A 17,804-nucleotide genomic window follows, 5' to 3' on the forward strand; every position below is an offset into this window, starting at 1 on the left:
CAGATATTATCAAAGAATGCAAAAGAATATCAAATATTTGGATAGATACAGTAGGAAACCCCTGGACACTTTTAGGAGTCACTTCTAGACTGTGAAGTGTAAAACCCTCAGGACAATAACTAGCAGTACCTACGTGACCTCTAATCTGTGACTTTAGAGGCACCTCTCTGAGAAGCCAGTGGTTCCCTAACTAGGCTCCCCTTCAAGTCATAGGGGGCTTTAAAATCCCAGGACTTCATTACTGGAAATTCTAATTTAAGAGGTACAAGGCAAAGCCTAGGAATCTACACTTTTTCCAAAATTCCCTGGTGAATCTTCTAGCTGAGCCATGTTTGGGAATCACTGGACTAGACACCATCTGGGACAACTTGCAGAAGGGCCAGCCTGCACATCTGGCTGCAATGCCCCAAGGATCCCCCAGGGCCAGAGCTATGGATCAAAAGACTACTAAGTGCAGAGAGGGAAACTCCAAGGAGAAATTCCATGCCTGTTAGACAACTGGTGCTGAAGCTTGAGGGGCAGCTAGCAAATCCCCAGGACAAAGCCTATTTGGAAAGTTCTCTCAGGCCTAGTGATCTTGGATGTTAACCTGTGAAAAAAGAATGACTAATACAACTTTCTCTCTGGCATGCCAAAATAAAAATCAGTTTCCTCTAACAACACACATGAGCCAGCAAGCGTTGCAGCCCCCAAAGAGTCAGAAGCAGAAAGAGACATAATGTGGTGTGGCAGAAAGAGCCCTGGGTCTGAGTCACACAGATCAGGACTCAAAATCTCTGCTCTCCATTATTTATTTGCTGTCTGTGAATTAAATACAGCTATAATCCTTTTGCTACTCCTCCCATCAAGATGTGAAGTCTAGTTTCCCCTCCTTGAATCTGGGCTGCCCCAGTGACTGCTTTCACCAGTAGAATGTGGCAGAGGTCCAGCCCCATGGTGTACAGGCTGCTGAGAGAACATGTAAACCCAGTGTTTGCTTGAACAAACAACAACCCCACAGTATCTTTCCACCAATAAGCCCCCACTTTTAGAACACTTTTGCCCAAGGGTACATATCCATATACAAAGTAGAGGAACTATTTAAGCACCCCCTATAACTGGGAAGGACCCTGTCAACAAGTGCCCAATGTTCCAGGATGACTCGCCTTCCCCCACCACACCAGTATCCCCACTGGGCTTCTCTTCTTCCTGGTACAGTGTCATCTTTGTCCCAGCCACCTAGGTTCAAAAAGTCAACCTCTCAGAATCCTCCGTCTTCCTTCAGCATCCAAAGGGCCAAGACCTTACTTCCTCATTAACCTCCACATTTCTACTCCCATGCTACCAAAAGGCAGTCTTCTTCAAGGCCAGGCAGACCTGAGTGTTCCTCTGCAACTTACTAGTTACGGACCATATACAAGTTTAACTTCTCTGAGGCTTAGTTTCCTCAGCTGCAAAGTGAATATAAATCAGTAATATCTTTTTTTTGTGGTCATTTTGAAGACAAAAATATAGCCAAAGTACATAGTATAGAAGTGCTTGAAACACAGCAACTGTTACTACAGACCAGAAACTTTTCATAGACATTTCCTACTCTATGTCTCTACGTGTATATCCTTCTCCATTTGACCCCTCTAGGATAATGCTAGCAGATTAATTTCCCTAGATGACAGCTACTACATTTGTTCTCCTGTGCAAAGGTCTTTCTGTGACTTCAACTGTTCTGTTCTCAGATCAATCCCAACTTCTCAGCCAAGCATGTAAGATAATCTATAATAATGGCTCCATCCTGTCACCCTGGCCTGCTCAGCCAATCCCATCCTCACTGCAACCTGCTATGGCTTGCGATAATAGTTGCCTCCTGGTATTCACGGCCCTGTGCAATCAAACCCACAGAAATGGCAAGATCATAAATGTTGTTTTAAGCCACTAACTTTGTGGTAACATGCTATGAAGCAATAGATAACTAATATTCTTAATTTCTCCAATCTCATCTGAGCTTCTTTACTCTAACTGCTCTTCCCATGACATCTCCAGCAGGAGCAATCCTGCCCTGCAAGGCCCACCTGACATGCCAGTGCTCACCCTGAGCCTCTCTTAAGGCTCCATCAACCACTCTCCTCTGGAAGCCTTTGCCTCCTCCTCACAGTATTCCCACACATATCTCCATCACTGCATCTGCCACACTATATCATTATTAATCTGTTTATTTGTGTGTGAAATGACACACATCTAGGTTATTCTTTACAGCCAAAGACTGGAAATCACCTGCTCATCCATCAATAAATAGGGGAATGGCACACCTATATAACAGATGTGGGAGCAGTGTAAAAGAAGCTCCATGTGTACTAGTATGCAAAGATGGAGAAGAAACAACACATAAAATAAGGGGCAGACCAGTGAGTATAGCACCCGCCTGGAAAGTAAAACTGTAATAATTGATGTGGGTATAAATGAAAGTGGCTATGAGGGCTGCCTCCATGAGGGGGGACTGGACAGCTGAGAGAAAAGCGAGGAAAAGAGGGACTACCTTCTGAATTTTGTAGCATGTCAAGAATTATCTATTCAAAATAAAAAAATCTGAAGGACTGAAAGCTTTCTCCCTAAGGTCAGGAACAAGACAAAGATGTCTACTCTCACCACTTCTATTCATGCTGTACTAGAGATTCTAGCCAGGGCAATTAGGTGAGAAACAGAAATAAAAGTTATCAGGATTGGAAAGGAAAAGTAAAGCTATTTCTATTAACAGATGACATGATCTTATAACAAATCATAATAAGTCCACTAAAAAAACTATTAGAACTAATAAATAAATTTAGCAAGGTTGAAAGATACAAAATCAATACTATATAAAATCAATCATAATTCTACACACTAGCAATTAATTAAGAAGTCCAGAAGTCCAGAGAGTCTAGTAATAGTCCTAGAAGCAGAGGATAGAAACATTCAAGGAAAACAGAAAGTAAAATATTTCCTGGGGATCCCAAAAGACTTGTCTTCAGCAATTGAGGGCCCTGAAGGAATTAAGGAAAATACAAATACCTATATATATCCTTGTGATATGCCTGAACCCTTGTGTACTGCTGGTGGGATGTAATATGGTGTGGCCGCTACGGAAAACAGGATGGTGGTTCCTTAAAAAATTAAAAGTAGAATTACCCTATGATCTAGCAACTTTACTTCTGGGTATATGACAAAAAGAAGTGAAAGAAGGGGCATGAGCAGATATTTGTACATCCATGTTCATAGCAGCACATTCACAACTGCCAAAAGGTGAAAGCAACAGACAAATGGATAAATAAAGTGTGGTATATACATGCAATGGAATATGATTCAGCCTTAAAAAGGAACTCTGACATATGTTACAACATGGATGAACCTTTAAGACATTGTGTTGAGTAACATAAACCAGTCACAAAAGGACAAATACTGTATAACTGCACTCCACAGGACGTACTTAGAGTAGTCAAACTCATAGCAACGGAAAGTAGAATGATGGTTGTTGCCAGGGGCTTGGGGGAGTTGCTGTTTAGTGGAAACAAAGTTTCATGTTTGCAAGATAAAAAATAGTTCTGGAGATGAGTGGTGGTGATAGTTACACAACAATGTGACATATTTAGTGCCAATGAACTATGTGTACAGTTACAATATGGTTAAAATTGTAAATTTTATGTTATTCATATTTTACAATTAAAAATAATAGCCAATAAACATAACAAACAAACAAATAATTAAATAAATAAATGAGCGAGTGAGTGAAAACACGGCGTAGCCATTTTGGAAAACAGTTTGGTAGTTCCTCAAAATGTTAAACACAGTTATCATATGACCCAGCAATTCTACTCCTAGGTATGTTACCAAAAGAACTTAAACATATGTCCACACAAAAGCCTGTAAATGAATGTTCACAGCAGGCAAAAAATGAAAATAACCCAAACGTCCATCAACTGATGAATGGATAAACAAACGGTGGTATTACCATACAATGGAATATTATTCAGCAGCCATAAAAAAGAATGAAGTACCATTACATACCATGACATGGATGAACCTTGAAAACATTATACTAAGTGAAAGAAGCCAGACACAAAAGGCCACATATTATATGATTCCATTTATATGAAATGTCCAATAGGAAAATCCATACAGAAGGCTAGTAGGTTGCCAGGGGACGAATGAAGGAAGGGTGGTTTTAGGTCTAACTCTTAAGGGGTACGAGGTTTGTTTTAGGGGTGATGGAAATGTTCCAGAATTAGACAGTGGTAATGGTTTGACAACACAATAAATATACTAATAATCACTGAAGTGTATACTTTTAAATTGTGAATTTTATGTTATGTGAAGGATATCTCAATTTTAAAATGCTACAGAAATATATGGAATAGAAAATAAAATAAACTGATCACATTCAGCCTTGTGGCTCAGTGATTCAGAAGTTTGTCCCTGTCCAGGCCCTCTCACCCTGTAAGGCTGCCTGTCTCCTCCCCCTTTGTGTCCCCTGGCACTCTAGGCTGCTTACCAGCCTTCTATGTCCCCTAAGACTTCCCACTTTCTGACTCTTGAGCAAGTCCTATGTGCTTCACTGCACCCACCCCCTTTCTGGCAAATCCACACCACCTACTCCAACCTATCCAAGACCATCTAGAGGCTGATGAGACACCAGCCCCAGGAGTCACCCCAGATGAGCTGCTCAATGATCAGAATTGCGGTTACAAGCGTGTGTCAGCTGAGGGATATAGTTTCACATAGGAACTTAATTATAGCTCTGGAGTGGAGGAAGGGAGAAAGGGAGAGGAGCAGTACAGGCTTTGAGCCACACAGGAAGTTACCCTGCTCTGCAGCCCTAAGGTTATCTGTCAGGTCTGGCGAGGACCGGGATCCACAGGAAAACAAACTGATCCTGTCAGGTGCACAGGAACACACAGCTTACGGAAATCATCTCATTCATAAGGGTGAATCCCTGGCCCCATCGTGCAACACCAGCCTGTGTGCAGACCGGAGTGTCCCAGAGAAAAGACAAAGATACTAAGTCTCACTTATCCTCAGGGCTCAGACAGGCCTTCTCACCTACTGCAAGAGACTCCTTTTATTCTAAGAAGTAAATGGGAGGCATAGCTTGTTCCTCCCAGAATGCCTATCTTCAATTTTCTCCCTGGCTCTGAGTTGTTCTTCTAGAATGGAATCTTAGCTGTCAATACTGAGGATGCTGGGAACATCTTCCTCATGCCTGACTGCTATGCTCAGATCCCCACCTAATATCCAAGGGAATGCCAGAAAGCAGCTGCTGGCATACAGGTGTCAGTAGGGCATGATGACTAGGTATACCGGACTTGTCAAACCACCTGGCCTGGGCACTGCCAGGTGGGGAAAGAGCAGGGCCTGGTGGAGGAGTATGTCCCACAAAGACATTTCCTTCTCCCCCTTTTCTGGCCCACATCTGGGCCCCTTATTCTCCAGGCCTCTTCCTGGCCAGCTTGCTTGCCATCTCAGCAAGAAGTCCTCACAGCCACCTGCCCTGACCCCCCAACCTATCACTCAGTTTCTTCTCACTGCTTTAAGACAGCCAGGGACCCAGGCCCTCCTCTCTGTCATTCATTCCAAGACCCCACCCCCAGCCTAGGTGTGAGGCCTTTCTCATCTCCTCTCTGTGCACCCTTTTTCTGAGCTCCTGAGAAGTTTCTCTCTCAAAGCTATGGAAAGAAATCTTCATACTGTAGGTGGTATCACTTTTCCGAGTTTGTATGGAAGGGAAAAAAATGACAGAGGGTGGGTAGGGAGACTAGATTTGGGGGAACAGGGAGGGGAGAGGGGGAAATATGGCTGGGAAGAGGCAGACAGACTCCTCCATGCACCTCTCTGTCCTCCACCCTTTAAGTAATTACACCAATGAACAAACAGAGGGTGCTTCTCAAATGCCTCCCTTAGGGCAAAATGCCTGTCTGCTCACTCACAAATGGCAGGGAAGGTCAAAGCTCAGAGACAAAAAGAAACCATCTGAAAAATGGGAAAGGGAAGTCACGAAACAATGTTAAACAATATTCCATTTTTGAAAGAAAAAATAGGTACATACAATCATGGTAAAATCTGAAAGAACACAGACCAAAATTTATAGCGGTCACTTATGGATGGCATGATTATGTATGGCTTTTATTTCCTTCTTGGTGCTTATCTATATTTTCTAATTGTCTATATAAAATAAGTTTTATTTACGTAATCAAAACATTTTTAAAATAAATTAAAAGGTAGCCCAAGTGCCGCCTCCACATCCTAGAAAAGACAGTTTTCTAAATTCCCACAATCCTGGCCATTGGTGGCATTTGATTAATTTCTACGCCCCCAAATACAAGTTTCCGAAGGCGTCTTTCACTGTTATTAGCTAGATAAATAGCTTGCCAGCGGCAAGCCCTTCTTCCAAAACCTCAGGCCCAACCACCCAGAACCACCTGACAGTGTCTACAACCATGGGACAGGCTCTGACCCTTCCAGAGCTCACATCCAAAAGCCAGAGCCTCAGACAGGTGAAAAAGCAAAAGCAGGGTCTGGGGACTACTGACATCCTGAGGCTGGAAAATTCCTCACCTCACCTAGCTGCCTCTTCCAGGGCCCAGGTAGGGGCTCACAGGGGTGGATTGCAGGCAGCTACCATGGGACTTACATTGTGAATTTCTTCAGGCAATCACTGACTAAAGTCAACACCTGCTCCAGCCAATGTTCAGCTACAAAGAGGAAGACAACTAATCTTGAAGTTCTGTTCAGTCCCACCAACATTTATTGGGATCTATCTATGGTGTTGGGTGCCAGGGGTTCAGAGATATGCTAATAATAAAACAATCAACACTCAAAGAGCGCCTTCTCTCTGCCTTTATGTGTATGAGCTCTTTTAATCCTCAAGTTATCTCTGAGAGGTAAGATCTATAGCTATCTCACTCCCCTCACAGATGAGGAAACCATCAAGGGATAAAGCCACTTGCCCAAGGCCACTAGCAGAGCCAGAATTTAGTCCCACACAGATTGATTCTTAAAAACTATTCCATATTCCATCAAAGTACTTATCCTCAGAAACAGCCAGAGAGCTAGAAATACAAAGATTGCTACCTGCTACTTCCTGTTCTGCTCCAGGGTAAAGCTAAGTCCCTTCTGAAAAGTCGAAGAAATGAAGAGTGTGACATCCTTCTGTCCAGGATACTCTGGGCCTACACCTGGCTTGAGGGGTGGGGGAGGGCATCAAGGCAGGCAGGTAAGCACAGTCCTCAGAACTCAACCAAGGCCACCACTGAGATACCACCTATACCTACCTCTTCTGATTCCTAATATCTTCCCTCACCCTAGCCCCTGCCTCCAGCCAGGAAGTGGGAGCAGAAATAAATACACCTCTCTAAAAATAAACCAGGGATGGCAAGGTGCAAGAAAGGAAAAAAAAAAATGCAACTGCTGGTTTGAGCCCAGTAAATCCTGCTGGTTTAGGTAGGGCCTATATTGCTAAGCAGGACATTTACCAAGAACCCTTTGGCCTCTGCTCACAGCCTGTGGGTGCATACTTGCACTCATTTGCACTTGACTGGAAAGCACAGGCTAAGATGGCGTGAGCAAGAACAGGGTTACTGAACTGAGAACAGGGACTCCAAAGGGCTCAAACCCCAGCTCTGTTACTCAGTTGTATGACTTGGGCAAATTGTTGAATCTCTGTAATCCTACTCCTCCTCACCTGCTAAGTGAGTATACCAACAATACCCACTTTGCATGCTGGTGTAATGGTGAGTGAGCTAATCCATGGGGTAAAGCGTGGCTCAAGGGAGAATTTGAAAAAGACAAATTCTCTTCCTTCTTTCTCTCCATATGTGCACATCTGGACCATCTTCTCTTTCTTTTCTTCCTTCGCCAGACTGAAACAGACTGATTAATCACTTGGAGCATAGATTGTTTCTTTTCTTCTATGAGTCCCTCCTACTCGACATGCCTGGCCCACCAATTAGCTGGTTATGCCTTATGGTTCTAGAAGGCTGCTCGCTGCTTTGGAACAGATCCAGGGAGCCACTAAGCACAGCCATTCTCAGGGGATCCTCTGCCCATTGACCTGGAATGAGACTCTGCAGGGGGCCCAAAGTCTGCCAACATTTTGCTTCTGCTCGGTGAGCAAGGAGAGACTCTGCTGTGCTGAAAAGCAGGGAGTGTTCCCTGAAGCCAACTCCAGTCTGGCTGGTCATGCAGGTACTTTCTAAACTAGAAAAACTAAATTCAGCTAGCTATCCCTCTGTGGGGAGGCCCTGCTATGTAGCGATCAAAGACACAGGCTTTAATCACTTGGGTTCAAATCTCTGTTCTACCATTTATTAGCTGTGCAGCTTTAGGTAACTTTCCTAAGCACTCTGAGCCTCAGCATCCTCATCTGTAAAAAGGGTACAATGATTCCTACCTCTCAGGGTTGTGTGGATTAAACAAGGCAACACATGTAAAATGAATAGCACAGTGTATTCAACACATAAGAGCCATATTCTACTTAGTATCTAGTGGCTTCTGCTGAGAATGGAAAGCAGATTAGACACAGGTGAGCCCGGCTCTTGACGAACTCAGAGTCCAATAACAGAGCCTAGAATGCAGGCAATAACTTCACCATAATGTACCATGGTAAGTGCCAAGCCAGAGTGAGAAAGGAGCCTTACCAGACCAGACTTGAAGTGGAGGAAGTGGGGAGGAGGCAATGGGGAAAGACTCTGCCAAAACCAAAAAGTTGTCTCAGTTGTCTCCACTGAGCTTCAACTAAAGGAGGGACAACAACTGGGAAAAGGGTCCTAGAATGAACATGTCAGGTTAAGTTTCCTTCTGTAAATGTCTGAATGTTGCCCCATGAAATGACTTCCCAGACAGGGCCCTGGTGTAGGCTAATGTCAGGGCCATTCTGTGAGAAGAAGCCCACTTAGGCTGCCCATCCAGTCACCCTTCCACCCAAAAAATTCTTGGTGAACATCTCTGCACAAGGCACTTGCCCATTAAGGAGCCAATTTCTAGAGAGATGATCTCTGATCTTACCTATCAGGACTGAAGACGTGACCGTGCACTGCAAGCTGCTTCCCTGAGACTCAACAAGGTCTCTGACTCATAGAGAACATCAGATGGACAAACCAGTTCTTCCTCATAGAAGTAGAAAGCAGAAAGGAGGGCAAGGTTCAGGCTACGGTTCACTGAGAGAAAGCAATGTATGGGCAGAAGCTCTGGGAGTGCTGGAACCAGCTCATGAGAGGTTATCTACAAGGTGGGGGGTACAAAAGTAAAACACATACAGATGGTCGGGCTAGTGAGGGAGAAGACAAGTCTACCCCAGGCTTGCAGGGGACAGAGGCAGGCCTTGGCCTCAGTGCAGATATGCTTACTGGGTCAAGGAATGGGCTAGAAAAGAGACTAAATATTTTTTTAAAAGGTGACACACTGTAAGGATACAAAAGGTAAATTTTGAGTAAATGTTATAAATATACTGGGGTATTAAGATGCCATAAAGAAAGTCATAGGAATCAGACACTGTAACAGAATATAAATAAGGTTGGATTGACACAATTTTTATAAGAAGCATTCTGCAATTTGAGAATAACTTAGTGATCTTCATATGAGAGGTATAAATTAGTATTAGTCAATTTGCTTATTACTAAAGATTTTTTAGTTTTTAATCATATATTTATTACCAATGATTTTTTATTTTTTCAATGACACTCTATCTGGTGCCATTATTAAAAGTAGGTTCTGGGCAGTCTCCTAAGATTATAAAATCGGGGTCACAGGCATGGCGAATTTAATCCATAGAGACAATTTGTGCTAGCTCCCAGATGACGACGAAGCTTACCATGGACTACTGATACACTGTCATTTTGGAAAGTTGCCAGAGCTCCAGAACTGTCACAGGGTCACTATCCAGGGAGAGAGTGACTTTTCAAGCTGGGCTTACTTGACCTTTTGGGATCTGAGTCTCAGGAACTGAAGCAACACTGAGGACCTACAGGAGGCAGAGTCCTGAGGTTGGATATGGCCACTCCAAGGAATGGGAGAATTAGTACTCAGGGACGTGGCGGGTGGAGGGTGGAGTGAGTGCTGAGGACCCAGGTAATAACCATAACTGTAGTGGCACCAGCTTGTGTACTTTGTTCTCTTTCTTTGGCAGCCCCCAGGCCCCTGGGTTGAGTAACAAGGAAGAAGACAGGCTGTGATACCGCTCTTGGGAGGGAAGTACAGGTAGATGAGGGAGCTGTTAAGAAAGTACTTTACGTTTAAGAGAGTATTTCAGGTGGGCCTCTGCCTGAAGAATTCTTCTCACACATGGCCCGGTCTCTTCATTCAACTCAAATATCACTGCACGACCCACACTGGGTAGACCAGCACGGGGGAAGTGGAAAGAGTGGCAGGCCTGGAGGCCCTCATGGGGCTGAGACGGGTGATGGAAGTGGGACCCTCCGAGAGCCCCCCAGAACTGCCTGGTGAAAGCGACCAACCTGTACTTCTAAGTACACAGCTCCCCACACTACTACTGACAGGGGAACTGTTTTTATTAGTCACAAAGAGGAGGGTATTTTTTCCCTTTTTCAATATTCTAAGTTAACTATATTTACCTGCTGATATTATTCCCTAGTTATGATGTGACAAATATTCTATAGAAAAGAACTGAGGAACGCAGGCACAAAGACCAAGAGATAGTGTGGGAAGGAAGAAAGGAACGAAGGGAAAAAAGGCCACGTGAAGTAAGAGATTTTATAGTATTTCAGGGTCACTTGTGAGCTGGCCCCCAGTCACATCTCTGATCTCATCTTCTATTCTCCCTTGCTCCGCTCCACTCGCACTGGCCTCCTATTCCTCAAACACACCAGCCATGTTCCTGCCTCAGGGCATTTGTACTTGCTTTTCCTCTGCCTGAAGAACTCTTCTTACACGTGCCCCAGTCTCCTCTTTCAGCTCATATATATTCTCAGTGGGGCCGTCCCAAAGCCCTCTATTTAAAACTGCCACTATCTCTTTCCTGCTTTATTCTTTGACATAGCACTTATCACCATGTCATGCTATTTACTAAATTCTGGCTCTCTCCTGTGCCACCCACCACAACTATTATAAGAGCAGGAGATATCCTTTCTGTTCATTCCATCCCCAGTACCTAGAATAGTGCCTAGCACATAGAAGGTACCCAATAAATACCCATTGAATGAACGGAAAGAAGAATGGAAGGGAAGACAGAATTAGAGTTAAATTTAAATCAATACTGGATTCTCAGCAGCCTGAAAGAAACCCTTTATTATTGACCTAACTGAAGATGTAGCGTGAGTTCCAAAAGCAAGGATCAGATACTATCTAAAGACTTCTCTTTTGCTCCCAAGAAGTCCCTAAAAGGTTCCTCTGAGAGTGTATAGTCTCAAATATCGTTCTGGAAAGAGGATGAACCTAGATCTCTAACTATCATGAAAGGGATGCTCTAATTGGCCATCAAATAAGAACAAGGATCAGCCAGTCACCATTCATGCCTAGAGGTGGATGAACCCTGTAGTAGTTTCCTGCTGCCACTGTAACAAATTACTATAAACTTAGTGGCTTAAACAAAATTTATTCATTCTCTTACAGTTCTGGAGGTCAAAAATCCAAAATTAGTTTCACTGGGCCAAAATCAAGGTATTGGCAGGGCCTCACTTTCTCCAGAGGTTCTAGGGGAGCATTTGTTTCCTTGCCTTTTCCACCTTCTAGAGCTGCATTCCTTGCATCCCTTTGGCATCTTCGGAGCCAGCACTGTAGCATCTTGCTGTAGTCACACTGCCTTCTATAACAAATCACCCTTTGAAAGGACACTTGTGACTGCACTTATGACCCACTCAGATAATCCAAGATAATCTCCCCATCTCAAGATTCTTAATTTAATAGCATCTGCAAAGTTCATTTTGCCAGAGAAGGTAGCATCCACAGGTACCACGGTTTACAGCCTGGTTATGCTTGGGGGCTATTACCCCGTCTACCACCACGGAAGAGACAGATTCCAAAAGCTGGGAAAAAACATAGTTCAGACCTCTAGTCTATAGGAAAAAAGAGTCAGATCGGGAGTCTTGGCAGCATCCCAGGCCAGGGTCTTCCTTTTGCTGCAATTGCTTGCTATTAGCTAGGGGGTAGCATATTAATTTAATGGAACTGAGCGTTTCAGTTCTTGAAAGGCCTCCTTAGAAGAGAAGGGTAGAGAAAGACTGCTGTAATGATAGTCCACATGCCACATGTTACCAACTCTGCCCTACATGGCATCTCTGGGAGCTACAGGAAGGCGGCTTCTGCCCAGACACCAAAAGACTTGGAGAAATACAATCACTCCAAGAGATGGCTTTACACCTCAGACACTGTCCCTCTGTTGTGCAGGCACCATATGGTTTCTTACTCAGCCGGAACATGCTTCTTATTATGAACCATTTCACCCACCCCCAAAACCCTCAAGGGCTCCATGAGATGACTGATTTCCAATGTAAGTACTATGTTTATCCTACTGTTTTTATTGATAAAATGTTCACCAGTGGATCCAGCTAGCTAGAAATATATAGTGGGAGAAACGATAGAGCAGTGGTTCACATTCACCAGGGGTGATTCTGCCCACTAGCGGACCTGTGGCAATGTCTGGAGACATTCTTGGTTTTCACAGCTGTAAGAGTAGGGCATGGGAGGGCTACTGGCATCTAGTAGGTAGGATCCAGGGATGATGTTAAATATCCTACAATACACAGAAAGCCCACACGACAAAGAATTACCCAGCCCAAAATGTCTGTAGTGCTGAGGCTGAGAAACCCTGTACTAGAGAAAATGGAACTAGAGGCGAAGAAAGTAAAGTGAGAGTTGCGAATAAGGAAATGTGTCAGGCAATTAAGGGAAATTAAAGAAAAGCACACCTTGTTTGCTTATTTGGAAAAGGCAATGGTGAACAGCATTCTAGGTTCTGGTAAATTCAAGGATGACCTGTTTGTGAGGAGAGAGTGGCCCGGCAGATTGTTGCGTATGCAGGGCAGCCTGCTTGGCCAATGCTGCCGTTGCGAGAGCAAAGTTGGCTGGTACTTCCATCAGAGTGGTAGCCAAATAACTCTGTGCCTCTGAAGTTATAATTCTTGCATGAGGGAAGTGCCAAAAGCAGTGATAAGATGAGGATCAAGGAATTAGAGCAGATTACAAACAAAAGCAATGAAAATCTATTTTAAAATACCTATTAGTATAATAATATAGAAATGAGGTGGTTTTCTCAAGATACCCTGGAGCATCTCCCTTCTGTATCCTCCTCATGAGAGAACACTTTCAAAGCTGTGTCACTATTAGCTGTGGAGAATTTGGTAATGGTCCCAGAAAAGCTGCTGCTGAGATAACGACAAGGCTGGGTAAAGTAAGGCTATGAAGATTGGGCTCAAAATAAAAAGAAGGGGTGCCGCAATGCACTGCCCAGAACGCCAACACTTTTCAACAGAAAATGAAGACTCCTCATTCTGAGGCTGGGCTCCTGGTACCACAGTCTGTAAATTAGGGAAGAAACTGGTTCAGAAAGTCCTATAGCTGAGCAGAAACGGAACAAACCAACACTTACAGTGATTCATTTTCATCATTAAGTCATAACTCCACACACTAGAGCTAGTGTCATATCCAGGTTTGCCCAACACCAAATCCACTCCAGCTCTTCCCATGGTCTCTTCACAGACAGAAAGAGCTACAGAGACAGGGCAAAGACAGGAGGTGCTAAAAACAGTGCCTAGCACATAGCACGTACCCAAAAAATACCCACTGAATGAATGGAAGGAAGAAGAGTGGAGGGGAAGATGGAATTAGAGTCAAATTTAAACCAATACTGGATCCAGGGCCCCAGGGAACCAGAGAAGAGCCAACCTTTTGCTAACACTGTAATCCATGCAGAGCCATCTCTTAGTCTCAAGCAGTTCCTCCAATCTCATCCTCCTTCAAATTCTTTATGCTGTTTTCACCTGACACCCTTCTTTCCCCTGCTCTTTATCTTTCTCCCTATCATCCTCTTTCTTCTTCTCACTTCCTAATGGTCTATGATATTGAAATTAAAGTGTATTTGAAACATTGTTAGTGGTATTACTGGAAACTCTATATTTCCTGTTTTTTAATAAATTGTGATTAACTTTTAAATGTGCCTTGACAATAAAACCTAAACTTAGTTGCCTTTTAATTTTTGTGAACCCTTTGATCTCGCCTGTATATCAGTATCCCTAAACAACAGGGGTTGGAGTTGGAGGTGCTACCCCATCCCTGCTCTGAGTACCCAATCTGTGTGACAGATCAAAATCAATGATTTTAACAGCAACCAGAGAAATTCAAATTTAATATGAGGTAGAATTTCCTTACATTTATATAACTGTAGGAGTCTCCTACCTAACTCTCTACCTCCATTCTTTCTCCATTCAATTTACTCTTTTACAATATTAACACAAACACGCCTTGCTTCAAAAACATCAATGACCCAAAGAACATAAAGTGAAAATTCCTTCACCTAGCATTCAATAGCCTCTATCGACCTACTAGAAATTTCCTAACAATGGTTTCCAGGAATAGAAATCATGAGAAGATGTACTTTTCTCCTAGAAGTATTCATATGCAGATCAGGTTATCTCACATAAGGGATGCTAAAAAGTAGGAGCTGGTCTCCAAGGAGGCCTCTCTCTCCTCCAATTAACCATGCCTCTTGGCATTCACACCCTTTTGTAGTTTTCTCCCTCGACCTGAACAGGTCCTATGACCAAGAAAATACAGAGGAAGTGAAACTTTGTGACTTCTAAAGCTAGGTCATGAGAAACCTTCCCATTTATGGCTGGATCTCTCAGTACACTCACTCTTGGGATGTTTCTGCTCAGAATCCAGATGTCATGCTGTGAGAAGCCCAAAGTACATGGCACATACAGACCACATGCAGGCACCCTAGTCAACAGCCAGCATCAAGTGCTGGTCATGTGAGTGAGCTGGTGTGGACATTCAGCCCAGCTGAATCTTCAGATGACTCCTGTCCCAGTCTCCATTTGATTATAGCAACATGAGAGCCCCCCAAGTGAAGACTGCCCAGCTGAGCCCAGTCAACCTACAGAACAATTAAAGATGACAAAGTGCCAATTTCACTTAAGAATGTTCCAGATGAACCAATAAAAACTAACTTCATTAAATCGTGACCCTTGAGTACATGTCTTTTAAATATTCTGTGTAACAAAACAGGAGTTATACGATTGTCTCGAATAAAAGGATTTTCGCAATTGTTTGAGTTGCAAGCTAAAGTAGCCATTTTTTTCATGAAACATAAATTTTACTTGAAAGAAAAGATGAACAAACAAATTATAATTATTTAGACTTGGGTATTTGATAAACTTTTTCTTAAAAATGAATGACATGAGACTGTCACTTCAAGAAAAAAACCTGACAGTATGTTACCCATGATAAAAATCAAGTTTTCAAGAGAAAAGTCAAATTATAGAAAACTTGTATCCGCCAGTGTGAATTTGACAGCTTCTCAATACTTGAAGACTTTTTTTTGATGAGATGAGTAGTGATATTAATGAATAATTTACTGATGTTGTAAAATGAAATGTTAACATTTAGAAGATCCCTATAACTCAGTGAACCAATGGTCAATTCAAAGTAAAAGATCCAATTTAAAGTGCAAGACGGACCAATGGATTTTAATGTCACAAAGCATGAAAAGTTTGTTGATAAGGTTTTAAACTCCACATTCCAACCTTTAAAGATTAAATTACCACTTGTCAAGTTTTGGTATCATACCAAAAAAGAATATCCACAATTACCTGAAAAACATCAAAATACTCCTCTTTCTCAACTACATATCTATGTGAAACCGGAATTTCTTCAGATCTTTCAAATAAAACATTTTAAAATATTGAACATAGAAGCAGTTATAAGAAGTCGGTTGCCTTATTAAACCAGATATTGAAAGAGATAAGCAAAAATGTAAAACAAGGGGGTGGCTCCATAGTGTAGTGGTTAGCATGTCTGCTTTACACGCAGAAGGTCCTGAGTTCGCGCCCCAGGTGGAGCCACGGACCATACCCCAAGTGTGCGGCCCTAAGTGCACCCACAAGTGTGTCAGGGGAGACACCCCACCTTCAGAGATCCAGTTCTTAAAAGAAGGGAAACAGCAACATCCATAGGTCAGGGGTGGAAGCAGGGGACAGAATCAAAGAGGGGGAAAAAAATGTAAAACAATACCACTCCTCGCAACTTTTTTGTCTTGAAAAATAGCTATTTTTCATTAAAAATGTCACTTATGAGAAAAAATGTCACATATGATAAATCTAATGAGTTTATTATTATAGTAAATGAATTAATAAATTAGTAATTTAAAAAATTCTTCATTTTTAATTTCTAATTCGATAAATAAAAGTTCTTAATTTTCAAGAGTGTAAAGGGGTTTTGAGGCCAAAAAGTTTGACAATCATTGTTTTAAAGTATTCTAAAGTTGGGACTGCAAATTGGTATGGCCACTATGGAAAGTGGTATAGAGGTTCCTCAAAAAACTAAGAATTGACTTACCATATGATCTAGCAAATCCTCTACTGGGTATTTACCCCAAAGACTTAAAAACTCATATTCGAAAAGGTATTTGCACACCGATGTTCATAGCAGCATCATTCACAGTGGCCACGCAACTGAAGTAATAGATGACTGGCTAAAGAAACTGTGGTACATATATACAATGGAATTTTACTCGGCCATAAGAAGAGATGAAATACTGCCATTTGCAACAACATAGATAGACCTTGAAATAATCATACTAAGAGAAATAAATCAGACAGAAAAGGTTGAAAATCACATGGTATCACATATGTGGGCTATAAACCTAAAAGCAACAAATGAACAGGACAAACAAACAGAGAGTCATGGACATGGACAATGGACTAGTGGTTACCAGAAAGGAGCGGGGCGGGGGTGCGAGGGGAGGAAGGAGGGAAAAAATAAAGTGTTAAAAAAAATTATGTATATATAGTATGAAAAAATAAACTGGCATTTAAAAAAAATTTTTAAAAATAAAATGTTCTAAAATTGACTTCAAAATAAACAAACTTTCTTCACAACTCAATCCGAAATCTAGCTTTTTCGGGAACAAAGCCAGCCTGAGTGATGACTTGCTCCTCGAAGTGAGTATCCTTGTACAGTATCACGTTCTTAGTACCTAACAACTCTCTAATATTTTTAAGATCTTTTTGTGCATATGTCTTCTCTCCCCACTAGGCTGCACACACGGAGCATGAGGGCAGCCAAGGACCACACCTTGCCCACAAAAGTGCCTCAGTAGAAAAAACTAAGATGGCAACACCACAGTTTTTTTAGGTTAACACTGAAAATCTGATAAAGCTCTAACTTCACCTTTGCCAAGGGAAACTAAGAAAGAAAACTTCTGGCTGGAACTGGGAGCCCAGCTCAGAGATGAATTGAACAACTGACCCCTGGACATGCACAACTGCTCCACTATGGCTAGCTGCTGCTAAACAAATGACAAAGCATATCAACTCAACTCAGTAGCTCTTCCTGCTCAGGGGAAAATTCTACCTTATCCCCTCTCAGGGAACCTCAGAAGCCTCCCCGACCCCCCTTCTTCCTCCTTCACTTGTCCTTCATAGGAAAGGACTTGGTATGGGTTTGAGAACAGGAGAGGCTCCTGCCTGAGGCCTTCCTGCAAGATCCACAAATAACCTACCCCCCACAGACAGACAGACACATGGGCTCAGTACCCTGTTAGGCAACAGGAAAACTTGCAGGGTGTTAAAGGCAGAGAAAGGGAAGTGAAGCCCATAAACAGCTATGGAATCACTAAACTTCAGAGATTA

General features: G+C 42.6%; 1 protein-coding gene across 6 annotated transcripts in view; it reads right to left on the reverse strand.

Annotated features, from left to right (window-relative positions):
* The window catches only part of PPARD (peroxisome proliferator activated receptor delta), a 71,006-nt gene that overhangs the window by 48,472 nt on the left and 4,730 nt on the right, over positions 1-17,804 (reverse strand). For 2 of the 6 annotated variants that reach the window (XM_039856346.1, XM_039856349.1), the window contains exon 1: positions 9,007-9,108. The exons of the other annotated variants lie outside the window; for them this stretch is intronic. The gene's annotated coding sequence lies outside the window, so the exon portion shown is untranslated. Of the gene's footprint in view, positions 1-9,006; positions 9,109-17,804 lie in introns of those variants that run through there. 6 annotated transcript variants of the gene reach the window in all.

This window comes from Pteropus medius, unplaced genomic scaffold (assembly GCF_902729225.1).
Source record: "Pteropus medius unplaced genomic scaffold, Ma_sr-lr_union100, whole genome shotgun sequence".
NCBI lineage: Eukaryota > Metazoa > Chordata > Mammalia > Chiroptera > Pteropodidae > Pteropus > Pteropus medius.